This window comes from Fundulus heteroclitus, chromosome 15 (assembly GCF_011125445.2).
Source record: "Fundulus heteroclitus isolate FHET01 chromosome 15, MU-UCD_Fhet_4.1, whole genome shotgun sequence".
In the NCBI taxonomy this organism is placed as follows: Eukaryota; Metazoa; Chordata; class Actinopteri; order Cyprinodontiformes; family Fundulidae; genus Fundulus; species Fundulus heteroclitus.
In genome coordinates this window covers 22,642,820-22,655,135 of record NC_046375.1, presented here as the reverse complement: position 1 = coordinate 22,655,135, position 12,316 = coordinate 22,642,820, and positions in this window count along the sequence as shown.

Sequence of the window (12,316 nt, the reverse complement as noted above, 5' to 3'; positions counted from 1 at the left end):
TATTTCTGAGAGGGACAGAAAAAAGTTTTATCACGCATACCTCCCAAATAACAATTCAGGATTATACAATAGATTGCATCTAATTGGACTCCATAATTCAAGAAAGGTCTGGTGACCCTATGAAGCCACTCATCCATCCAAGCCTGTTTTTTTTTTTTTTGTTACTTGCATTGACATCCTTCTCTCGTGTCACTGTTCCGGCTGTGTCAAACTTTTTAATTATTCCTCTGACAGGTTTAGGCAAGTGGCCATTTTTGGATTTAAGGGTCAACACACACCTGCCTCACTTACGTGTTCTCTTGTCTTTCCCATGTTTGTGCAAAACTGGATATCCCAAGGTTATGGGGGGGGGGCATAGATTACAAACTCCAAGGTCCTACACACTCTGATTAACTTAAAAAGTATAGTGTTGATAAAAAGTCTTTGGTTAAATGTGTTGAAATGAGAATTGTTCAGCCGGCTTGTGATTCTGAAAAAAGCAACACATTTCTTAACCTGCTATATTTCTACTCCCTAAATAAATGGAGTCAAATCAAAGGTTGGACTTTTCATTTTATATCAGTGTGAGTTGAACTTATCTGCAATAACAGATTAATTTATCTTAAGTTTTTGTTTTTACTATTCTTCACCTGGGGTGCCAGCAACAACAGTCTGAGGACTACCCACCTTAAGCTCTGATGACATACAGTAGTGTGGTTGCATTTCCACTTTACAATTAGTGTTGTCATAGTAAACAGGGCCAGCAAAAGTAAGTAAGAATAATCAAAGCATTAGTTAAAGATGCAAGATCTGTTAAATATCCCCACACCACCACTACTACCACTGCCAGCCTGATAATGGGCGCTGCCAAATCTGTTCTTTATTAGATGCTATTAGTCGTTGGTTTAAAAAAAAAAAAGAAAAAGCCAGGGATCCTGCTAATGAATGATCAGAATGCTATTTGTATTTAATGAAAGATTGCTGCTCATTAGTTTGCTGGGCAGTAATTAGATGAACAGATAGAGAGATAAAGAACGATGAAGAAATGACTCACTCTGACTTCCCCCAGCATTAGACATTGAACACTTGCCACAGTAGACACATGTACAATGCTTTTATATTATCTTATTAATGCTACAAAAACATTTAAAAAGACCAAAAGAAGGAAGGTAGAGATGATTTTTTTTTTCTCAGCCATTTAACAGTTTTAAAATAACAGGTTTGGATCTGAACTTTGCCTCCTGGATGGTTAGGTATTATTTCCACATCCTTTATGAAGAGATTTATTTTCAGTTTTTCTGTAAGGCCACGTGTTCTCAGAGAATCTTGCACTGTCTTGATTATTGTTCTCTTATGAGAACTGCTGACTTCCCAAGGTGACTTCATGGAGATTTTACATATGTTTAGGGAAGCCATCCAGTGTTTCTTTTCACAGCTAGTCAAGGTTCAAGTATTGTTTTTTAGTCTCCCATAGGAAAAATGTATGTTGGACAAAGGGTGCTGAATCACACTCCAAAAACATAACAAAATTATGGCTGGGCAAGTTAACGCGTTAATTTTGCGTTAACTCATTAGACTATTAACGGCGATATTTTCTTTAATAAGAACTAACTACTTAAGAGCTAACTACTTAAATGTGGGATCCGAGCCAAAATAGAAGTGTAAAAGGTGTAAATTTTTCAGATGTTAAACAACTGAATTAAATTATAGCTGAAATTTGAGCTTCTTGTGCCATTAAACGCCATAATTCATGCAGACATGTTACCACAATTCAAAATGTTATTTCCCAAATATAGAAGTCCATGGGTAAAAACAAATGGCCTGCATATAATTAAGCAATGATATTGCAACACGTGGGTACGTGAATGGGGAATGAACTGGTGCGAGGGGCGAATTGATCCAAAACCTTTCCTCTTACTCACTTGGTAGTGATTCTCAATGTTCCTGTTCCTATGCAATGATTTATTTTGCTGCGCTTTGAATATGTTTTAGCCTTGCATTTGCATTAAGTGCACCTATTTCCATTGGCTTGAGAAGTTCCAAGGACTCATGGACACTTGTCAAAATCCTGCTTTTGGCTGAAGAAACTCCACTTTTCCACATTTTGGCCAGAGAGAGTGAAACAGCCACTGGACCTATAAAAAGGTGGACATGGTGAAAAGGACACTGCTGCTATTCTGTGGTTCAATATGCAGCACAGACTCTCCATCCAGGAAATCTGTGAAATAGTCCTATGCTATTTAAATCAACCTTGCGTTGGCTAATCACATTAAATCCCAATTAAATGCACTGAAATCTGAGGCAGGAATGTGAGAAACTGTGATAGAAGTTCAAGGGTGATGAAAGCTTTAGTAAAACGCTGTCTTTTTGTTTGTGACGTGCATTGATGTGAAAGGTGCTGTGAATTGCCGCTATATATACTGTATATATAAAATCAACTGAACTGAAACCGTCAAAACCTATGCTCACCGAACACAAGGTAACACGTTTCCCTTTTCCGCTCCGGAGCCTGTGTACAGCGTGAGAACCACAATGCCAATACGCACAAACTTAGCAAAGCAGTCTGACTGATGTTCCCTTTAATGTTAACATCCTCATTTTCTGATTTAATAATTCAGCAAAGCTAAACAGAAAACAACCCGTGCTCTCGGTGCTGCCAGGAACGATTCAGTTGTCCAAATAACATGTTGTGACAGCCCGGTTTATGCTTAGATCCTGTATTTGTCTTGTTTTCAGGACCCGTCAGCCCAAAGCACCTCCCTGCCCCTTTTGTCCTACATTAATCCCACACTAACTGTATATCTCCGTGGTAAGAAAACTGGAGCAACCATTTGACTTTGTCTGTGACATGCCACGGCCAAGATTTTGCACTGCGGGGGGGGGGGGGGGGGGGGGGGGGGGGGGGGGCAAAACCACGACAAAGAAAGAACCTGCTGTCAAGGGGTTTGCTCAGAGGCACGGCGGGGGAGAGATGTGCTGGGAGTGCAGAGTCTCTGCATTCGGGTAGTATTTTATGTGAAAGATGCTGACGGGCCAGAGTATGGGAAGGGCAGAGCGTTCGTTCCCTGGATGGGTCGGTCAGCCAGCCAGCCAACCGTCAGTTGTAATCCAGAGCCGTGTTGATGGACAGAAAGTCAACCGTCAGCAAGTAGGAAGGGCTTTGTTCTCCTCATCACACAAAAAAGCCCTTCTGCTCAATGCCGTTGCATGGCTGGTAGGACTTCACCTCATGACTTGAAGCAGGTATGGGAGGTATAGAGGACCAGCAACCCCCCCCCTCCAGTGGAACCGTGGGGGTCTCGGCTGCTCCTCTGTGCTCTTTGACCAGCTGGTAGCTTTGTGTGGGCGGCCATGTCTTGGTAGGTTTGTAATTGTGCCAGGCTCCTCCCACTTTGGGACAGCAGACTGAACGATGCTCCTTGAGACGTTGCTTTACAACCTATCGCTGTGTTCCTTGATCTTCTCGCTGCTGTTTGTTCACTATTGTTCTCTAACAAACTTCAGAGGCCTTTTCAATTCAATTCAATTCAATTTTATTTATATAGCGCCAAATCATGAAACATGTCATCTCAAGGCACTTTACAAAGTCAAATTCAATCATATTATACAGATTGGTCAAAAATGTCCTATATAAGGAAACCAGTTGATTGCATCAAAGTCCCGACAAGCAGCATTCACTCCTGGGGAACCGTAGAGCCACAGGGAGAGTCGTCTGCATTGTCCATGGCTTTGCAGCAATCCCTCATACTTAGCAAGCATGAAGCGACAGTGGAGAGGAAAACTCCCCATTAACGGGAAGGAAAAACCTCCAGCAGAACCGGGCTCAGTATGAACGGTCATCTGCCTCGACCGACTGGGGGTTACAGAAGACAGAACAGAGACACAACAAGAGAGACAAAAAAGCACAGAAGCACACATTGATCCAGGAATCTGTTCTACATTAGATGGTAATAGCGGGTGAGATGTCTTCTCTAGATGATGTCACAGTTAACAGAACGTCAGACCAGGTGTACCTACTATGAAGATAAAAGAGAGAGAACAGAAAGTTAAAGCAGAAATGACATCCAGAACATCTTCACCAAACATCTCCTTTTATATTGAGACTTATTACACACAGACAAAATGTGCAGCTGGTTGCACAACATTTTATTTACCCGCATCAGATTAGAGCAGACTGGATGCAAGTGCGTGCCGCATTTTTAATTTAATTTAAGGATGACAACTGACCTCACAGACATACACTACTTTGTGTCGATCCGATGCGTGGAATTCAAAGTAATTTCCCCGAGCTCTGTGGCTATCACGTTTCAAAAGGCCAACCGGTTAAGTTTTGGCGCCCTGTAAACTCTTCCCGAGCTGCAGGACCCACTTGCTCCGTCAGAGAGCCGAGCTCCTTGTGTGTTGTTCGGATGGCAGCAATGAATAGTTTAGAAGCCTGCGTGTGCACATTTTATAAGGCAGCATTTAAGAGCTGGTGAATGTTTACGCACGCCCTGCTTGGAGGATGGAGGGGTAGCTGGCTCTGATGGCATCTCAAATCTTTCTGCTGTGACCGATGGGGACAACCTTCGGCCATTCTCACTTTCACTTTTGGCCTCAGTTGCCAATTCCCACTGCATATTATCAAGGAGGTTATAATATCCTTTAGATTAATCTAAGTCAACAGCCAGATACCTGCTGGGCCTTTAGTAAGGAGGTTACTCCTCTTGGACGTCCTTGCCCTGCCTCGTCTGCAGAGCCTTCGCCAGCACCACTGCATTATGATGCGTTTGCATCGTGTTGCCTCTGCACTGCCTCTGCAAGGCTGGCCGTCGTTTCACTCCTCCGTTTTCCTCCTGCCCTTTTTACCCCCCCCCCCCCCCCCCTCCCCACCTCCCCACCCCTCTGTGTCAGATCGATGTGCCAGCCTGCAGGGGCTCAGCTGTGAGCTGTCAGGCACAAGGGGAAAGACTGTGAAGGTATGCCGGAGAATGATTGGGATGATTGTGTTGCAGTAAAAATAAACCAGATAAACACAGAAAATGTACGTTGGGGGAACAAGAGGGGAGTTAAAGTTTGGGGTGGGGGTGGGGGGGGGGGGTTCATAATAGAGAGGAAATCCCTAGCAGGAGGATCCCAGCTCAGCTCTTTTTCTGTGACACACTCCTCCTCCTTCTTCCCGTACTTGGCCTGGTTTTCTTTCCTGTGCTTTAGAAGTGCAGCCGGGTTGATCGGTATATTCGGGATGGTTATACTGCTTGACAAGCCTTGGATGTCACTTAGCTCCACCCCCTCCAATTTTGGCCATGCAAATGAGAGTCGTGTGTTGGCCTATGTTTTTTTTTTTTTTTTTTTTTTTGCATGTATGTGAATCTAGGTAGTATGGTGGTGCAGTTGTTAGTAGTATTTCCTGAAAGGTACATATTATCTACCTTCCACTTCATAATATTATATTTTTTATCCTGGTCTTTCACATAAAATCTAATTAGGAGACATTAAAGTTTTTTGGTTGTGATGTGACATGTGAGGGACCGTGAAGACTGCTTTACAATAGTGTAAACGGTATTATATTAGTGCAAGACTTCATCATCCAGTTGTTCTTTCTTTGCTCGGGTGTTGGTGTGGCAAAGTTACGTAAATATCATTGATCACCAAGTAGTAAAGCTCTTAAGGTCAAACTGTGTACACAGGCCTACCTGTGAAAATGCAGTTTTTGTTAATCTGCCCTGGTGAGCCCCCACCTCTGTTATCTAATAACCTACCTAATCTATAAAATATGGATTATCGGGTTCACAGAAATAAGACAACTTTAACCCAAACTGTTTTAAGTAATGTGTAACTGTAAAATAATGCAGTTCTTGTGTGATCTGACTATAACATCAAATTTAGGACAAAAAAATGCTGTCTCAGTGTAAAACCATCAGGGTTACCTTGTATGTATATATATATATATATATATATATATATATATATATATATATATATATATATATATATAGAGAGAGAGAGAGAGAGAGAGAGAGAGAGATAGATAGATAGATAGATAGATAGATAGATAGATAGATAGATAGATAGATAGATAGATAGATAGATAGATAGATAGATAGATAGATAGATAGATAGATAGATAGATACTACAAGAACAGTTTTATACACTGTTTTTCAGCATAGAATGGTCAGGTGCGACCAGTCTGGGTATATTTGTACACAAATAGATAGAAGCCCTTTAATGTAGCACCAAGGTGGTTTGTTATATTAGACAGCAATTTCTATCCATCCAGCCACGGTGTGTGGCTATATTATCTTACTGCATTATTACTTTTTCCGAACACACTAGAATGAAGATCAGCCAATCAAAAACTGGACACAGCTGTTAGACTACCTTTGGTTTCTCCAGGTGTTGCCCTCTGTCACAATTATTCCCTGGGCAGAGAGCCATGTAAAAAAAAAAAAAAAAGAGAGAGAGAGAGGCGGATTTTGTCTGTAGGGACATCTGCTGTTCAAAAACGCAAACTGCAGCCGAAGATGTTAGGCTGATAGTTTAAAAGGCCATTTGATTCATGGATCTCACAGAGCCTTTCCTAAGCACTTTGAAAAAGATTGACTTTGAACGCATCTTTCTGATTTCAGCTCCATAACTGAAGCAGAACAAAGCATCATCACTTTTCCTGGCCAGATATTACTCAACACGTTCAGCAGTCGCTCATCTTTACTCAGAAAGTATTCGTCAGTTACGGTGACATGCGGTGCCTGCCTACATTTTGGACCGCTGGGGTAGATTTGTGGCCTGCAGAGCAGACAGCTCGGTGAATGGCGGTGCCCTCACATCAGGCGCCTGTCGCTGAGTCACGGGGACTCTCAGCTTCTGGCCAGCACCAGTTAAACTTGCGCTCCCAAAGAACAGGGAGCCGGCTGTTCTCCCGGGCCGTTATTAAAGAGCTGTTTGTATTGCCTGCTGTTTTTTTCATTAGCAAGAATCTTATATCACGGCCTCTGAATATTGCATGAGGCTCAGAGAAGCTTGGTCGTCGTGACGCCGCTGTAATTTTTCACAACAATCAAAGATGGATGAGCCCATTCTTCTAGGTAAATAGAGTGAGGCCTGGCACCAATGAGGAGCGGGCCCCCGAAGCCGGTGACGGCGACACTGACGCACCGTAAAGCGGCCTGGAGGCTGAAGAGTGATTGGAATCCATAAAACTACAAAGTGCACCGTAAGACAAATAGAGCAGCCCGAGATGAGGCGGCGAGGTAAATGAGGGGGAGAGAGGAAGGGACAGGGCAGGAGAGGAGAGGGAAGCAGAGCAAGAAATGAAGACTAACAGAGCAACAGCGTGGGGCGGATAAAAAAAAAAGGCAAACACGTGAAAGCAGGAGATGGTGAGAGAAAGTGTTCAGGAGAGAGCGACGTCGCTGCCAGCAACTGAAAAGGCACAATGAGTGATTTAAACTGGAGCTTAGCTGGGGTTTGTCGGAGTGGAGAAGTGGCGCTGGTGGAGGTGGAGGGCGCCACGCTGCATTGCAGAGTACGAAGAGCAAGACGTGCCAAACCCCCCCCCTGCGGAGCTTTCCTCCACCACCTCTACAGCTGTCATTAGCGCAACGTGGACAAAACGACCCTCCAAGGGCTGCAAAAAATGACCGTGACTTAATCCATCGCAGGCTATCTGCTGTCAGCGTCGTTTTGGCACGAATGGCATGCAGTGGAACATGGAATCAAAGAAATTAAAACAAGGTGCAATGCGATAATGGTGCTGAGGAAATCTCTCTTCGCAGAGATGAGGTGAAATAAAGAATTTTCAAGCACTTAAGAGAAACAATCCGCACCAAGACATTGTAGCAATCAAGCCATGATAGAAGAACTGACCGCTGTCTCTTTTTTACGAAAGCTGAGTTTCTTTAAAGCAGACGACTATTTTATTTTGTGTATTTAAATCTCTTGATCTTTTTCACATCAAAAACAGCAGAAGGAACCGAATGAAAGAAAATTACCCTTTTATAGGAAAAACAATAATGGTGAATATTACATTTTAGCCCTCCTGAGTGAATAGTTTGTAGAACCTTCTGTCAGTGTATTCATCATGGCACACCTTACTGGGTTTGTCTCTACCAGCTTTGCACATCCAGACACTGAAGCTTTAGCCTATTTTTCTTTGCAAATTAGCTCCTTCTCAGTCAGGTTGGGCGGACAGCATTGGTGAATGTCCATTATCAAGTCTTTTTTTTTATTTATTTATTGCTCTGCCCTTTGGCAAAGTTGCCGTTTCGAAATGTGCTTTATACATACATTGTATTTGTATTTTGAACCTCTGGGCCTGTGTGTGGCAGGAATATATGGTGATAGCACCATGTTGAAGGGGTGCTTTTGTTCTAGCAGTGACAGGGAAACTGGTTAGAATTGTTAGGCAGATGCAGCATGGAGGCAAAGTGCTGTATATATACTAAGATAAATAAATAAAACATAAAAGTAAGACATCCAACAGACATATCAAACACTCACAGAACAAAGACAAGATGGGAGCATGTCTACTCACAACTGGTCAAATCCTTTTGAAGAAAATATGTGTTCTTAAAACAGGGAGCCAAGATGCCTGTCTAACATTTAAAAGCAGTGCATTCCAAAGAATGAAAGACTTGATATCCTCTAAGTTCCCACCTAGTTTTGCCGATGACTAAAACCAACTGGTCGGCTGATCTAAGGGCCAGCAAAGGAAGATAAAGCTGAAGTGAATCTGATAGGTAAAGAGGAGCAAGACCGTTTAAGCATTCAGAAGCTAACAATAAAACATTTAAATTACTTCTGTGATAAACAGGGAGCTTATGAAGAGAGGTCAGGATGGGTGAAGTGTGTTCATGTCTCTTTATGTGAGGTACTATTAGGCCTAAATGAAATAACTTGTTTCGATTTCATTGAAGCTCAAAAAAAATTCAGCACCATCTAAGATTTGACACCTTCAAGGCAATGTAACGGCGATTGGATGCAGCACGGACTTTCAGATGTTAGAGGTAGGTAGATCTAGTAGTCGTCTGCATAGCAATGAAACACAAGGCCGTGTTTTCTAAATGTGGACCCCAAGGGGAGAGGATAAAAAGAAAACAGAAGAAGACCAAGAACCGAGCCCTGAGGAACCCCACAAGAAAGAGGAGCAGAGGTAGAAAGAAGATGTTCAATACCAACAATGAACCTTCTGTGGCTCACATAGGAACAAAGCAAATCCAGTGCTGCACCTTTACTCCCAACCCAGTGCTCCAAATGAGAGATAATTAAACTAGTAATTTAAGTCTCATCAGGCCAGAGCACCTCCTTCCATTTGTTTACTGTGTCCCCTGTAGACAGCGGTAAAGCACTAATTGGGCTTCCTATGGCTCTTCTTCAGCAATGGCTTTCTACTTGCCATTCCTCCATAAAAGCCACCAAACTGTTCGTGTGGAGAGCATATCTAGTAATTTTCCCAACAGAGACGCTGCAACGCTACCAAGTTACCATGAGCCTCGTAGCTGCTGTTCTACCGTCATTTCGCATTCTGTGAGTTAAAATGAAACATGGCTCAGACAGGACAAAAGTACAATTCAAAACATTAGTGAATTAAAAACAAGATCAATAAAAAACAAATGAAAATATAGTAAGATGCATAAAATCATACAAAACTATCAAGACAAAAAAATAAATACAGAATAAGCTCTTTACAAAGTGTTAAAAGCCATAGTAATACATGGATTTTAAAGAGTTTACTAAACAGACAGTGAAGGGCAACCATTCCACAGTTTAGGAGCTGCTACACTAAAAGCACAATTCTCCTTGAGCTTAGGCCTAGTTTTGGGGGACACTCAAGAGCAGCTGGTCCTCTGATCTGAGAAAGTGGTACGTTTGTAGGGATGCAGCAGCTCAGGAATGTAGAGCGGGGCTAGGTAATTGAAAGATTTCAAAGTAAATAAAAGAAATTTGAAATTGATAAACTGTACATACAACCACTGGAGTGAAGATAAATCAAGTGAAATGTGTTAACGTTTACGTGTGGCAGTTAGAAAAGGAACATTTTTTTCCTCAAATGATAAAAACTGCTCTTAACGACTGCCTTGATCTGTTATCTAATTCGAGCTCAGGATCCAGCTTGACCCCCAAATTCCTCACAGACTGCTTGCTGTCCTGAGCTGTACGGCTGTACCTGAATCCACTGAAGAGGACCCAGTGGTGCCTCCAAAGACCATCACTTTGGTCTGGTAGAAGTGGAAAGAAAAATACCTTGTTTTCTTCGTATAGAACCAAGTTGGAACAACTAGAAGTAGAAGAGGCCCCAAAACCAAGCCCTGTGAAACCCCACACAAAAGACGAGTAGAGGAGGACACAGCCCCCCCCCCCCCCTCACCCACACACGTTTCTAAATCACATAGCAGCATATTGTAAAATATTTAGTCATAAACTTTCAAAAGTGCTGATTCAGTGCTGTGGAGGGATTAAAAACCGGATTGAAGAATCTCGAAAATGCTATTTTCCTCAAGGAAGAGGTTTAGTTGAATGTTTTCTAGGGCTTTGGATATGAAGGAATGCTTAGAAATGGGCCTAAATTTAGCTACATTTGCCGGATCCAGTCCAGGTTTTTTTAAGCAGAGGTTGTACTACTGCACAATTAAAATGATCAGAGACCACACCACAGGACAGACTACAGTTCAAGTACAAGAAGTCTTAGTGTTGGGAAAAGCTCTCTAAAAAAAGAGCACCATGATCATTAGGACCTGATGGCTTAAGATGAGGACAGTCACAGGTTGAAACCTGCCAAAGACTGCACAAGTAGGAACACACAGTGAGGGTTCACAGGCAGGCCGTGACATTATGGCCCTTATGGTTCTGACCTTTTCAGTGAAAAAGTTAAAAAAGTTTACTAAGTGCGTGACCTCTAAAGACACGTGGTCTTCCTTCAAACACATTGCAAGTACTTCTGCAAAATCAGTGATGGTAGAAATTTCCAGAAGCATTCTCGTTTTCTTGCACTGACTGTGTCAGATCTTCCTCATCTACGTCCTAGGCATGCTAACGCAACTCAATGCTACACACACCCACAAAAAACAACAGGAATCCATGGCTTTAACACACATTATCTGTCTCCAGCGCCACACGGCACGTGTACAATGTACACGATGCACACTGTGTCATACACAGGCAGTCAAAGTCCCACCATATGTCATCTCACAAGTGGGCCTGTTCTTTCCAGGGGTGCTGCTACATGATCCCCCTTGCCCGGTCAACCCCTCTCAAGTTACCGCCTCCGCAGAGTGCTGCTTCATTTACGCATGAAATATTGATGTTCTTAATTTAACCCCCCGGGGCGCTCAGGTATCCCTTCCTCCCCTGAGAGGAAGGGAAGCCTATTTCAGGGAATCCATAGCCTCATCACCAAAACCCCACCCGCTCTGAACCGTGATTGGTCGACAGGGAGTGTGCAGCGTGCGGGTGAGCTTGGTGGCTCGCCCCTTTTTTGTCCACGCTTTAGCCTGTGTTTGTAGGAGCCAACAGGTAACTAGATACATTATGTATTCTCAAGTGTTGCACAACAAATACCTGGAATGCCTCTGCACGTCTGTGAAGTCACAAATTAGCAGTTCAGAGTCTTTAGGAGTGTGGGTGTCATGGAGCAGGAACCCACTGTGAGGTCAAAAAGCCTGATTTAGTTTATGAAGGGAAAGTCTTTCCAAGCCAACCTGGTTTTAGTTCAGTGTGACAAGCCCCATCCAGGGCTGATCGTTGCCAGACCTGCACAGCCAAGACACCGTTTAAACAGAACCTGTCTGAGAACAGGATCGGACGACCTACCACAATAACTCCAAGGACGTATCGACGTCTGATCCAAGAGGACACAAGAACCTAGAACTTCTAAAGCACTGCAAGCCTCACTTAAGGTCTCTCTTCTTAATTCAACAATGAGAAAGAGATTGTTGGGAGAGTAGCAAGGACCACGCTCACAGCTGACTAACCGAACACAAAGACTCATTTCACAATTGCCAAAATGATCTCAATGTTCTCCAAGACTTATAGGAAAATACTCAGTGGACTGACGAGAAATCTTTGGAAGGTGTGTGTCTCCTAAAACTAACATTGTTTCTGGACCTCGTACCTACAAGGCAAGTTTATTTATAAAGCACTTTTCAGTAACAAGACGACTCAAAGTGTTGAATGGTCTGAGACCATCATGATGGTGGTAGGGTGATGGTCTGGGCTGCTTTTCCACTTTAATCGGTTCTGCGTTCTGGAAAAGAATGGAAAGGCCAAGTCGGACGAAGTAGCTGGAACATGAATTTAGGAAACCGGAGGTTCCTGAGCATCCCTGACCTCAAAGTCAGTATGGGCAAGATGAATGAATGA